This window comes from Lepidochelys kempii, chromosome 1 (genome assembly GCF_965140285.1).
Source record: "Lepidochelys kempii isolate rLepKem1 chromosome 1, rLepKem1.hap1, whole genome shotgun sequence".
NCBI classification, from domain to species: Eukaryota; Metazoa; Chordata; order Testudines; family Cheloniidae; genus Lepidochelys; species Lepidochelys kempii.
This window is the reverse complement of record NC_136380.1, coordinates 85,235,417-85,249,500: the sequence shown is the minus strand read 5'-3', so window position 1 is coordinate 85,249,500 and position 14,084 is coordinate 85,235,417. Positions and strand designations below refer to the sequence as shown.

Here is a 14,084-nt window from a genome sequence, read left to right as displayed (position 1 = left end):
GGACTTAAACAGTATGAAATCAAATGGTTTTGCTTTAGAGACATGGTACAAATATTTTATTCAGTCCAACCCATTTCACTTTGTGTTCTGAGTTCAAATAAGATCAACATCTCATAGCAAACCAGAGTCAAAAAATCACTGATTTCCAACTGCTCTCACATCAAATCCATGGAAAGCTATCCATGTTGCACAAGTCTGATGCAAACTACAACAATGTTATTGTGCAGTTAGAAGGGTACTTGCATGTGCTATTTACCCTTTTTGTGCAAAAAACCCCACCAAGCCTTTCATGGATGTGAAAACCTTGATCCTGCCATTGACCCAGCACACAGCTCAGGAATTGAGTTTGATTGGTCAGTTATAGGATTGAGCATTAATTTGAGAGCTCATCCATATTTGAGAACTTGTCTGTTACTGGCTCCCTTTACATTTTCAATGGCCATAAATTGTTGATCACACACATGAGACCTACACCCACTAACCAAGTAATCTTAGTATATCTTTGCCATAACGCTATCAGGAACATTAAGTATGACAAAATTAACAAAGATAAAAATATTATTAAGCCCTGATTTTGAGAACTGCCAAGCACCTACAACTTCTTAGGAAGTCAGCAGCTCTTAGGATCAGGACCATAATTTGCTAAAGAAGGACAAAGAAAGTGCTCAAGATGTTACAAAGCAGCTTCAGAAAAACCAACACAACAGAATCTGTCTGCAGCCTATGTTATCCTATAATGCAAGAGGGCAATAAAGGCTTGTTCCAAAGCAAGAAATGAAAATAGGGGAAAGGAAAACAATAAGAGAACCATCGTCATTTTAAAATTCTAAGTGGTTTAAGGTTAAATTGTAAAATTTTCATTTGAGAACTACTCACTGAGTTAAACCAGGGCTCTCATGCCAGAATAACTTTAACAGGAAAACATCAAAGCCTAAGAAGCTATTTCCATTGGAGAAAAAAATGAAAAGCAAACTGACTCAAGTAAATAAAATAAAATAAAATAAATAAAACAACACTCACTCTTTACATTTTCCAACATTATTACCATTGACTTTGGGGTCAAGGTACTTGCCTGTCCTTCTTAAAAGACACAAATGAAAATGGTTTCTCTGTATAGCCAACTAATTGGTTACTAAGTGATTGAAGGGTAATTTATCTATTAGCCCAAATTGGTCGCTCATTAAAAAATACAGCCCTTCAGCCAACCAGCAGCCTACCAACCAAATAGAAAGGTGATAGAACCTCTGAAAATTGGATTATGTATAAATCTTGTTTAGAGGCCTGATCCCACAAACCCCAAAACTCTGGTAATTTAATTGGTCAAATCACACAAATACAGCAACATAATAATTTAGCCTTTGAAGGCAAATTACCCAAGTTTGTATGTTTTTGCAGGATCAAGTTTTAAAATTGCAGTTAAAGAGACACGTTCAATATTTTCAGGATCAAAACGATATCTGACCTACTTTAAGAATGATAAGAGTCAGAATTTTAAATAATGCAGTTTTTAAAAGACACCGGCTCATTGGCAGAGAACTTACAGAAACTATTTATTTTTTTGTCTGGCAAAAAACAACAAGAATGGTTTTTGTGCCCTCTGCTGGCTCTAAAGTAGTAGCTAACTGTTGTTCCACCAATTGTTGAAGATAAGTAAGGCATAAAACAAAATGATTGGCATGAGAAGAATTAATAGAAATTGATCTTTTAAGACAAAAATCTGGCATGTGAATTTCAGATCCCTTCATAACACAGGGAAATGTTTACTAAATGGAGAAACACAAGACTGATATAGTGGAAAAAATATAGATACCTCCAAGACAGTAATTAATTAAAATACCACCTATTAAAACAGCAATAGGAAACCACTGTTATGTTTTTGCAGGCTTCACTTTTGTTTTGTGAACTCACAAAAATCAGTTCAAATATTGTGAAAACTTTATTTCTCTTCCCATAGATATACCCATATGCTTTATGAGGGCTGTTCAATTAATTTGTATCTAAGGCTGTGATGCAAACAATGTAGCAAACTGTGAAAAATATCTTTGCATGCTGTTTGTTTTTTTTCCTGTCCAGGAACATAAATAACTGAACAGACTAATGATGGGTTGCCTTGATCTGTGCAGAAGAGGCAGAAAGTGAATGGGTGAGACTAAATGTCAACAAACTTTACATTTCTAGGGAGCCACAAACGGACAGTATGGTTAATAAATTTTGAATAAGGTTACAATAAATAAAAACCAACAGAGAAATGGCCATGCCCAGACCAATATGGACAGGAGGGGAATGGTGAGGATGAAAATCATGTACCCATTCTTAAGGCACACATTGTACCCATGAGGCATTTTACTATCCAAACATCTATTATACAAATACAGCCAAAACATAAGAGGTTCCCGTGTTACATAGATGGCAACTTTACAGTCCAAAAAGTAGACTGTTTCTTACTGGCAGTCTGTAACTGATTGAGTCTGTATACAACTACTTTGATGGACCTCTTAAAACTGTCCATTTCTGAATCTGAAAGCATTGATCTGTCCATCTTAATCTTAATTATTTTAAAGGTTACGGCCAAATTATTACTGTTAAAAGCAAAGCTACATAGGGTGATGAGGATATGGAACACTCAAGTTGTAGTGCCCGTGGACATCACGCCTCTGCAAAGCAAGTTGTCTCCAGGATATTGAGGGGTTACAAGAAGCAGTGGTATTTGCTTCACATGTAGAAAAGGCAAGCCTCTGGCCATTCCCACACTATATCCAGACACTTTTCTCTGGGGAAGGCTGTTTCAGCAGCACATCTTGATTTCCATAGGTCATAACACTTGTAGTCAAAGTCTGTAGTTATGCTCTAGTTAAAGTACAGCTATTGGACTTGAAGCTGCAATTAATTAAAGGAAGTCTTAGAAGGCCTGCGTTATGCAGGAGGTTAGACTAAATGATCATACTAAACGTCCCTTCTGGGCTTAAAATATATATGCCTATGAAACTGTGTCTATCTCTTGCAGGGGAGTGTGAGGAGGAAAGGACTTGCAATATTGTCTCCTGCCACCAGTGCATCCACAGAGGCAACAATGATTTAGGTCTTAGCTTTTGAATTCCTAAATTGCTCACCACCAAGTACAGATGTCTATATAACAATCTTCTCAGGCCTTTTTCCTCCCTTAATAGCATTTCTACTGTGGCTTAAGGGAGCCATAAATCCTGTATTGAAGAGAATAAAATGTCCTGGGGCTGTGTTTGTTTGTGGCAAGAAATTTCTGCCTTCTGCTCTATGGATTGAATTACAGCCAATTTGTGTGCTGTCTCCAGAGGGATGACACAAGAAACTGCATGGGTAGAAGACCCTGGAACTCTGCAGGGTTAATTTTAACTTGTTTATGCTTTGGTAGGGGATTTCCTGATTCCTCTTGTTTAATTGAGATGAAATGAAGCTTGCCAACTGAACCAGCATACAATATCTGAAGGCTGTGGATACATTTAGTATATATTCTAATAGCACAGGACTGCTACCTGCATTGTTAAAAACAGAACACAGAATACAAGTTTCTTTGCTGTATATTTGACCGTTTCTAAGCATGAACTCCTCTAGTTTGTTTGCTCTGGAACTCAAATCTGCTGTGAATCTAGCTGTCTAGAGGAAGGCTCCTATTTGCACTCTACAGTCCACTGTGCTCTCTGTGCGGTGTTCAGTGATTACTCAGTCCCAAATCCACAAAGAGACATAGCCAATGAGTGCTTCAATGCCTACCTTGTAGACACCTAACCACCCAATAGAATCCACAAAGCCTGAGTTAGGCACCTAGGCTCCCTATACAATGCAAAGGGAGAGATAGGTGCCTAAGAATAGGATCCATAAAAGGAAGCACGCTAGGCAGGGAGCTGCCTAAGTTGGCTTAAGTTGGGAGCAGGGTGACCACTTTTTCAAAAGGCAAAAGCAGGACACATGCAGGAGCCCCACCCACTCCGTTACCCTGCCACTGCTCCTCCTCTTCCCCCTGAGACCATGCTGCTAGAAGCCAGAGGTGGGCTGTGGTAAAAGCTGCCCAGGGAACTCAGGCTGCTGTGTGGAGCCCCAAACTCTCCACTTTCCATGGGTTGGGGGCTGAGGTACCAAAGAACAGCTCCCAGCCTCTGTTTCTGTCCCTTCGGGTGTACCCTCCTGGGCAGGTGGAGGATCTTAGTGTTTAAGGAGTGCTAAGTGCTAAGACCTGCTTTTTCTGTATTTTGTTCCAGTCGGTTGTGCAGAACAACAAGAGCTTCACAGTGCCCCACCCCAAATCGCTTTCTGGGAAGCTGAGTCCTTAAAGTCCCAAGCACTACAATATGGCCATATCAAGACCGCTTTGTTTACATTCTCAGCTTCTCTTCCTCTAAGCCAGTAAAATTATCCTGCCAGTTACCTAATACTCCTCAACATGGTTGTGTTGCTGCATTTTATTTCACTCCATTTTTCCTTTCTCCCTTTTGTTCTCTTCCCTTAAACATGAAATGCCAACTCTTCCTTCACTATATTTACATCCATCCAAGATCATTACAATTCTACACATAGACCTCCAATTATTTTGTACAAAGATCAAATGTAGAATAAAGTCATTAATATGTAATAATGAAGCTTAACAATTTTCTCAGACTTAGTTAAAGAACTCTTTATAATCTAAAAGCAAGAAAGACTTGAGGCAGGAACAAACTTGATATTCAGTATAAGCAGACAAACCGGTCACCCCTGGGCTAATGTTTTACCTAATCATTAATTAACGATAGGTTAATGATGTATTTTCCAGACAGTTTAATAACAATCTCCAAATAAAAATATACGATTACTATGGATTTAACATAGTATGACTATTCTCAATATGTTGTATAGATGCCATGGGATTTACCCCTACACCATTAGCCTACTGCAGGATTTATTTGAGCCACATGATATGCAATATATGTTATTTAGGTTTGCTTTGGGTTTTTTTTTTAAGAACTTTCCAGATATCTGCTAGTCTGCTGGGATTTGTTGTGGTGGTGTTTCTTTGTCTGATTCTGATAACTCTGTTTATAGTGATTGTAATGGGCATAGAATAATTTCTAAAATTATTTTGTAATATTAAAACAAATGATTTTGTATTAAGTCATGGGTGTGAGTGAGAGGGAGAGATAGAATTACTGTACAGCTTTACATTTACAAAATACTTGTAAATGGAGAGCTGAGAGCAGCTTGCTGCCCTCAGACCAGCTGAAAGGAAAAGGAGAGACAAGCATTAGGTAAAGGACCCATGCACTTTCCAGTTTACATTTTATGCACCTGTTTTTCAACTAACACAGTTTAAAACGTATTTTGGTTTAGGAAAGGAAGGTACTACATGATGCAGAATCAGATGCAGAATAACCAGCAAGCTGAAATGTACACCAATCTTTCTAATGAGCTGCTAGATGAGGAAGGTACAAAAACTGAAATAAAAAACTCATTTAATCTCTTAGGCACACTTTAGTGACCAAAAAAAAAAAAAAAAGGCTGATAATTTACCCCTAAGTGTTATAAAATCTCATAATAAAAAAAAAACAAACAAACTAAAATATGCATTAGCTCCTACTACTAACATAGACATACTGCCTTAAAATGCAGTGACTAGAATTTCTGATTCATCTTTTCTAAACATATCTTAAGTGCCTAGAAGATCTTCTGTGTAAATGTTAATGATGGGCAAACTTCAAAAGGTTCATTTCAAATACACCCACTGACTATTATCTGCACTGCATACAGATCTGAAGCTTCTCTGAATATGTCTGAATCTTTTCTGGCCTCTATTCAATTTTCCCGCTAACTCTTTTCCACCTTCTGCACATCTTTCACTTTCCTCAGTGTTCAATGTTATCTTTAATCATTTATTCATCCCCATTCTTCCATTTCCCTGACAACTAGTAAAATCACCTGTGTGCCAAATTCCTTCCCCCTGGCTCCTAAGTATCTTGCTCTTTGGTGACATTCCATTCAAGACAGAAATTATCAAATGGGGCTGTGGGGAACAAAGGTTTGTTCCATACAATAACCTTCAGATAACCCCCTCCTATGCCCTAGAGAAGGGGTTGTCCACTGGGAGGTTGCAGTATCCTGGGGAGGTGCATCAGACTTTCCAGGCAGGAAGACATGGCGAGCCTTCTCATGGTTCAGTGGGTATGGCACAAGTGTGGGTTTGGAACTGACAAATTTGAGTGAGTGGCATTGTGACCTGGTGCATGGGGTCACAGAATCTCTCTGCTTTGGCCTGGCCACCCCTTCCACCCTTGGCTGAATCTGTCATCCTTAGGGTTGCCAGGTGTCTGGTTTTCGACTGGAATGCCCAGTTGAAAAGGGACACTGGCAGCTCTGGTCAGCACTGCTGACTGGGCCGTTAAAAGTCTGGTCAGCAGCACGGTGGGACTAATGCAGGCTCCCTGCCTGCCATCACTCCGCACAGCTCCCAGAAGCAGCGGCATGTCCCTACTATGGCTCCTAGGCATAGGGACAGCCAGGGGCTCTGCACGCTGCCCCCATCCCAAGCGCCAGCTCCACAGTTCCCATTGGCCAGGAACCGTGGACAATGGAAGCTGCGAGGTGGCACCTGTGGATGGGGTAGCACACAGAGCTGCCTGGCTGTGCCTCCATGCAGGAGCTGGAGTGGGACATGCTGCTGATTCCAGGAGCTGCCTGAGGTAATCACCACCCAGAGCCTGCCCCGCACCCTTCCACTCCTCCCCCAACCCTGATCCCCCTCCCGCCCTCCAAACCCCTCAATAGCAGCCTGGAGCACCCTCCTACACACCAAACCCCTCATCCCCAGCCACACCCCAGAGCCTTCACCCCCAGTTGGAGTCATCACACACACACCTTCACCCCAACCCCCTGACCCAGCCAGGAGCCCCTTCCACACTCTGAACCTCTCAGCCTGAGCCTGCAGCCCCCTCTTGCATCCTGAAGCCCTCATTTCTGGCCCCAACCCAGAACCCACACCGCCAGCTCAGAGGCCATACACCCTTCCATACCCCAAACCCCTGCCTCAGCCCAGAGCCCCCTCCCATACTCTTAACCACGTGGCTCCACCTCCCAGCCCAGAGCCCCCTTCCACATCCTGAGCTCCTCATTTCTGGCCCCACCCTGGAGCCTGCATCCCTAATCAGAACCGTCACCCTCACCCGCACCCCAATCCTCTGAGCCAACCTGGTGAAAATGAGCGAGTGAATGAGTGTGGGGAGAGAGAGTGACAGAGGGAGGGTGAAAGGAGTGAGCAGGGGGCAGGGGCTCAGAGGAAGGGAGGGGCAGGCAGTGAGTCAAGGGTGTTCAGTTTTGTGTGAGTAGAAAGTTGGCAACCCTAGTCATCCTAGGCAGCTGCCTAGTTTGCTTGTAGTTTGCCTGTAGTTACAATGGGCCCTGTCTATTTAAAAGTGGCCAAGCCAAGGCCCAGATGAGCCCCTCCTGCTCTGCAGTTTATCCAGAAGGTGAATTCTGTCCAGCTGTTCTTATTTAAATCTTGCATTGTTGGGAGTCTCTCAGGTAAGGGGGACCTAGGAATATATTTTCCTTCAACTTTCTCAAACTTGTGTGATAGATGAGCCACCTGCCCAGCGGAGAGGGTGAGACCTAAAAAGGGTCATAGATGAATTTCAACACAATTGGCGACTTGTGAAGATTCAGAGAAACGAAAGGAGATACAGATCTAAAAGATATGCTCTAGTTTAACTACCAGTTGTTGGTCTAGATGAAGGATGCACTGGATGAAATCTATGGCCTGTTTGTAGGAGTCAAGCTAGATAATCATGAGGATACCTTATGGCCTTACAAAGCTATGAATATGGACCTAAATAATTGTGAGTTTTGTTAAAATTCTGAGCTTCTAAAATTATTCACACATCTCTAGAAAATATTCCCTCCTCCTATTAAATACAAACTTGCATCATTCCTTAAGATTGTCATCATCTATTATATATTGAATACTGAAAATATACTTAGGGGTGTCCAGTACATGGAGGAAGCCATTAACCCTTACCCAAGAAATGTATAAGGTAGTATAAATACAAAATCAAAATGTTTTATCTGTTTTATAAGTCAAATTAAATTATACATTAGTAGTACAGATACATAATAAATTGCTGGACTAGATGGAAGTGCAAGCTAAAAGCTATATAACATTCAGAAAAATATGTTGTATCTATGACAGAAATTTCCACAAAAAATCTACTGATACCCTGATACTATTTATGCTTCCTACATTGTACAATATAGGGTTTGCAAGTGGATGGCCTCTTCTTGCCTATAATTGCCATAACTGGATAAGATATCTGCTCGCCCAGGCTTGTCCAGGCAGTCATCAGCAAGCTGCTGCGATCAATGCAGTGTTTAAATAAAAAAAACATTTCAATCAAATCAGAAAAGTGTCTGCTATGATGGATGAGACACCAGAATGTGCTGGACTGCGAGATTTTTGTTTTGTTTTGAAATAACTGCTTAGTCATAGGAAACTTTGATGAACAATAGAGCAGTCTTCTTTACAGTGTGCCAGCTCTTTTACTGATCCCTTTGCTCTCTTAGCAGTCAATCAGTAATCGTTATCCTATCTTAAAATATTGTTGTCCCTTTTTGGCCAAAGCAGCTAGTCAAAGTTTGGGGTCCTGCAGAAGTTCTATTTGGGAGCAGAAACTGATGAAGGAGAAATGGGAACTGGTGCTTTCTTTGATACACTCAGGTATTTTTAAAAGGAACATACAACGTCCCACTTCTCCAAATTTAGGAGAATCACACATGCACAAAAAAGGAGAAAAAAAAGGAGTAGGTTTTTTTGCTTATAGACCCAAGCTTCTCTCAGCCAGCATCCCAACCCAGAATTCTCTCTTGGCTTCTCCCAGGGCCGTACTGTCACAGAGCAGGGCAACTGCACAAACTCAGTGGTTCAGCAAGGGCAATACCTCAGCTTCCAGCTCCTCAGCTGTTGTCTTTCTGGGTGGGCAACTGCATCTTTCTCTATTCTGACAAGGGTATTCCATGACTGCACAGTTCCCTGCCCTCACTGGATATTTCCCAGCAAAACCATCTGACTATACAGACTTCCTTGCTTTCTCTTCAGTGACACATAACAGAGTGATTGCTACAGATATAAGTGACCATACAGCTCTTTCTAAGCAAGCCTACTTTATTTTAGGTAAAAAACCTCACAGTGAAAAAAAATTATTAGGAATATTAAAAGAACATTATTAGGAACACATCCTAATAAGCTTATCAGGCATCACCCTTCCATAGGGGCTTCTTCGTCGTTACAAGTTCATCAGAGCTTCAGCTCAGAACAAGCACACAGTCTTATGGGGCCTCAGTAGACTAAGTCCTTCATATCTTCCTCTAAGGATTTGGGCTCTCCATAGACTAGGGGTCCTGTCCATTAACTGGATCAGGAAGAAGGACCTGAGTCATTTTAAATTCAGGCTTTTGTCCAAAAGTCTTTTATTTTTCTGTTGGTCTCTGTTGGAGAATCCAGTTTGAACCAGCATATGCATATCTTCCCGGATGGTGGCTTCAAAGGATAACAACAGAAGAAGTTCACTAGCATCCCCCCTTCTTACTAGAAAAGGTACATGAAAAGACACACCACCACATACACAATTACGTGTTTAATACCATGTGCCCTAAAGCTATTAACCATAATTCAATAAGGTTTAACTTAATTCTGTAATGTTTGTTCAGGATATTAGAGGATATAGTCAGTCAGCCACACACTTCATGCTCCAGACTTCTGCTTGGCTTTTTTTTCTCTCTTTCCCTGAGTTTCTCTCAGTTTCTTGTATGTACTCAACTTGTCTTTCACACAAAGAGACACACACAGTTCCATCAATTAAAGCCTCAATCCCTGGATTTTAAAACCCTCTGGTTACATGATTCAGCTTCTCAGCATTTCCATTTGCCAGTGTTTTTGGGTGCTACTTCCATTATTTTCAGCCATGTGACTCAATCACCCAACCAATAACAATGTAATAGTTCAACCATTTACATGTGCTAACTGGAGTGGCCTCAGACTAAATTCTCTTTGCTCTCAAAAAATCTAAACTAACAAGTTTAACACAGTGCCCTTATTTCTTGCCTTTTGATATTTTTGTATTAGAGTGTTACTGAACACATTTTAGATGTTTCATAGTAGGATTTCTAGGACAGGCATGGGTAAGATTTATTTTAAATTGGTTGGAACATCAATTTTAAAATATTATATCTAAACTTGTGGGGGGAGGAGGGGAGGGAAAGTCTAAAACAGTCATGGGAAACCTGTGGCCTGTCAGGGTAATCTGCTGGCAGGCCGCCAGACAGTTTGTTTATGTTTGCACAGCCTCCCCAGCTCCCAGTGGCCATGGTTCACTGTTGCCGGCCAATGGGAGCTGCGGGAAGCAGCGGCCAGCAGGTCCCTGTGGACCGCACCATTTCCTGCAGCTCTCATTGGCCGGCAATGGTGAACCGCAGCCACTGGGAGCTGCGGGCAGCCGTGCAGATGTAAACAAACTATCTGGTGGCCCGCCAGTGGATTACCCTGACGAGCTGCATGTGGCCCGCAGGCTGCCCACCACTTGTCTAAAAGGTTCAAACTCTGATTGTGTATGTAAAATTTTGCATATATGCAATCTTTTGCACATACACTTTGCATACAGTATCACTTGTGCCAAATTCATTTGTTCAGTAATAATAGACAAAAATGTGCTCAGAAATGGAAGCCAAATTGGGGGATACATTAGGGATTTGACCTCAAGGGTGACCAGGGTTTTTCAGTCTCACTAGTTACTTGCTAATATTTTTCATCTATTCTTACTAATATGTTGTATTGTACTCTTAAATTGGTGACATATAGCGGCCTTTGTGTGCGGACACAGGGGGATTGAGGGTACTAGGGTACTAGGCAACCAATGTAAGACACAGAGACAGAAGCAAAAAGTATACTTTCAGAGGTGCATATTTCGTCAAGAGTCTGGGGGTGGGAAAGCATGGCCGCAGAACTGCATAACCTCTGCATATGGTTAGAGAGCAAACTGGACTCACTATCGGAGAATGGGGGGTGTTAGGGTTCCCTCCCCACTCTGAACTCTAGGGTACAGATGTGGGGACCTGCATGAAAGACCCCGTAAGCTTATTTCTACCAGCTTAGGTTAAAATTATTTGCCTTTGGAGGGTATGCTGCCACCACCAAGTGATTTAACAAAGAACCAGGGAAAGGACCACTTGGAGTTCCTATGCCCCCAAAATATCCCCCCAAGCCTTTACACCCCCTTTCCTGGGGAGGCTTGAGAATAATATCCTAACCAATTGGTTACAAAGTGATCACAGACCCAAACCCCTGGGTCTTAGGATAATAGAGAAATCAGTCAGGTTCTTAAAAGAAGGATTTTATTTTAAAAAAAATGTAAAAATCACCTCTGTAAAATCAGGATGGAAAATAACTTTACAGGGTAACAAAAGATTCAGAAACACAGCAGAACTTCCTCTAGGCTTAGTTTCAAAGTTACAAAAAACAGGAATAAACCTCCCTCCAGCAAAGGAAAAAATCACAAGCAGAACAAAAGATAATCTAACATGCCTTGCCTGGCTTTTACTTACAATTTTTGTAATATGAGAGACTTTTAGGATGGTTTATAGGAGAAGAAGTTTTCTGACCTGATGCTTCTCTGCTTCCCAAGAGAACACACAAAAACAAAGCTGTCCTCCCCCTCCTCCCAATATTTGAAAGTATCTTCTTTCCCCATTGGTCCTTTTGGTCAGGTGCCAACCAGGTTATTTGAGCTTTTTAGCCCCTTACAGGTAAGGAGGAATTCTAGGCTACCCTTAACTGTACAAGGTTACTTGAGCTTCTTAACCCCTTACAGGTAAGGAGGAATTCTAGGCTACCCTTAGCTGTATGGTTTTGACAGGGGGGAAATCACAATCCCAAGGAGTTGGTCAATCTTTAGGCTCATTACACAAATGAGACTGTATCATGGATCAATCAGTACTGTGTCATAATCTAGGTACTTCTGTTACCCTGAAATTTAGGCTTTAGGGCACCCCTAGAATAAACTGCCTGTTCTCCCTTAATCGGCTCTGCCTTGGGTATTGGACTCCAGAGTAGGTCAGAAAATCCTTGAAGGTCATGGATATACCTTCTGATAAAGTGATTGACATAGGTAGCATGCTTTCCAAAACAAAGTATCTTTTATTAATGTAAGCAACAATCCCTAGTGAAATGTAATCTAAAATCCTAAATGAGGCATAAGTCCGTTTCACAAATCCCTTACTGAAAGCTAAAGAACCTTTAAACTACAACAGTATACATAACTCTAAGCATACATACATTAAATGACTCTAAGCAATGTGCTCTATAACAGATGGTCAGTCCTCTATAGATTGCTGATAGAAATTCTTAAATATGCCCTAAATTTTACATAGGTAAATTGCAATTAAAAACAGAATTTATGCATTCTTATTCACACACACACACACACAAATACTATACACTACCCTACCCTATATTTATGCTATATTATCATTAAAAAACTAGAAGACTTACTTTATAAATACTTTGGTTTTACTCTTTAATCTCTGTATCTGACTACTGCTTCTATTTGCTACTGCTATTTCTGCTTGCTTCTTGGTCAGCTCTGGTCATTTACCTCCACTCCAATCTTCTGCGGTCAGGTCTCTTAGCAGCTTCTAACTTCTTTTTCATCAGTTTTTCTTGCAGTCTTTTAATCTCTTTGTCCATCCTCTCCTGATTGCTAACTCTGGTCCTGAGCATCTGACTGTTACACAGTGCTATCAGCTCCCAGGTCTTTGTCTGGGCATGTTTTGCTACTAAACATTACCTCATTCTTGTATATATGACAACACTTTGCAAATGCTCACAGTTGCTGTTTACCTCAGAGTTATGATTCTGCCGGCCTTTTCACACACTTGGCTTTTTGCTAAGGCAGGATCTTGAGCTAGTTGTTTACCTCAACTGGCCTTTCATCCACTTGGCCTTTTGCCAAGATGCAATTTTAGTGTTCCTGAGCTTTCTGCCAATTAACAACACTTTTCACCCTTTTTCAGCACCTAGCATGCTCAATATCTACAATTTCCATCTTGGAGTGGAGTGACTCCTGCTTATTCAGAATAGAGTTTAGACTCACAAAATGGAGGCTGGAGAATTTCTCTGGTAGTACTTCTATAATACTCTGGGGTTTGGAAGCTTCACATATAGATCAATTATTCTAATATATCCACTTCCAAGCTAGTTGAGTCCTCTCTGACTCCCAGTTACCACTTTCCATTTTTTAAAAAAATTCTTAATCACCAAGATGTTGCCTCAGCTTTGCAGGCAGAATGAGCATCCTAGCCAAGGTGGAAAAGCAGTGGCTGTCTCTGATCATTACATAGCTTCCAACAAAAGGGAAAAGAGTGAGGCTGCATATCACTGGGGATGATGTCAGCCATGTGCAGTAGACTCATGGAAAGATATCACCAAAAGAATGTAACTGCAAATCCTAATTGCAGCTCTTCATAAATGGGAGAGCCCTAGACCTCCAATTAGAGTTGAACACCAAAGCTACACAGTTTGACCAAAGAGTTTTTGCAGAAACTGTGCTTAACTGGTAGTGGAAGGAGTCTTTGACTACCTCAACAGTCTTGGGAAATGGTGGGAATCAAAAGCTAAGGCATCTTCTCTCAGATACTATCTGTGGGTGAGATTAACAGGGCTGTACTGAGAGCACAGCACCAGGCCTATTTTTTATTTATTTAGTTATTTTTTGCTTTGAGAAGGAAGGAGCGAACAGTGAGCATCTTCTGAGTAGACACTTGGAGGCATAAGAGTCTTTTGGTAATACTCTTTTCAGAAAGAAGTTTAGATAAGAACTAATAAATATTATACAGTAAGAGTTCTTTTGATTTTTTTTCTTGCACATTAGTTTTCCATCCTAAATACATGTACAGTTATTTCCCTGATTCATGGACCTATTTTCTTGTTTATATTTAGAGTCCATAGTTTTAGAGCTGGAAATAAGAATTAGCTTGTCTTTTTGTTCTCACTTTATACAAAAGCTGGTCAAATGCTAACTGTTAAGTTGATTAATCGAGAAATG

The 14,084-nt window shown here is 41.0% G+C and overlaps 1 long non-coding RNA gene across 1 annotated transcript in view; it reads right to left on the bottom strand.

Annotated features, from left to right (window-relative positions):
- LOC140904727 (uncharacterized) overlaps positions 1-12,797 on the bottom strand; it is a 72,004-nt gene extending 59,207 nt beyond the window's left edge. The window contains exon 1 of the long non-coding RNA XR_012156655.2: positions 12,636-12,797. This is a non-coding gene — a long non-coding RNA (uncharacterized LOC140904727). The remainder of the gene's footprint in view (positions 1-12,635) is intronic.
- Positions 12,798-14,084: the final 1,287 nt, after the last annotated feature.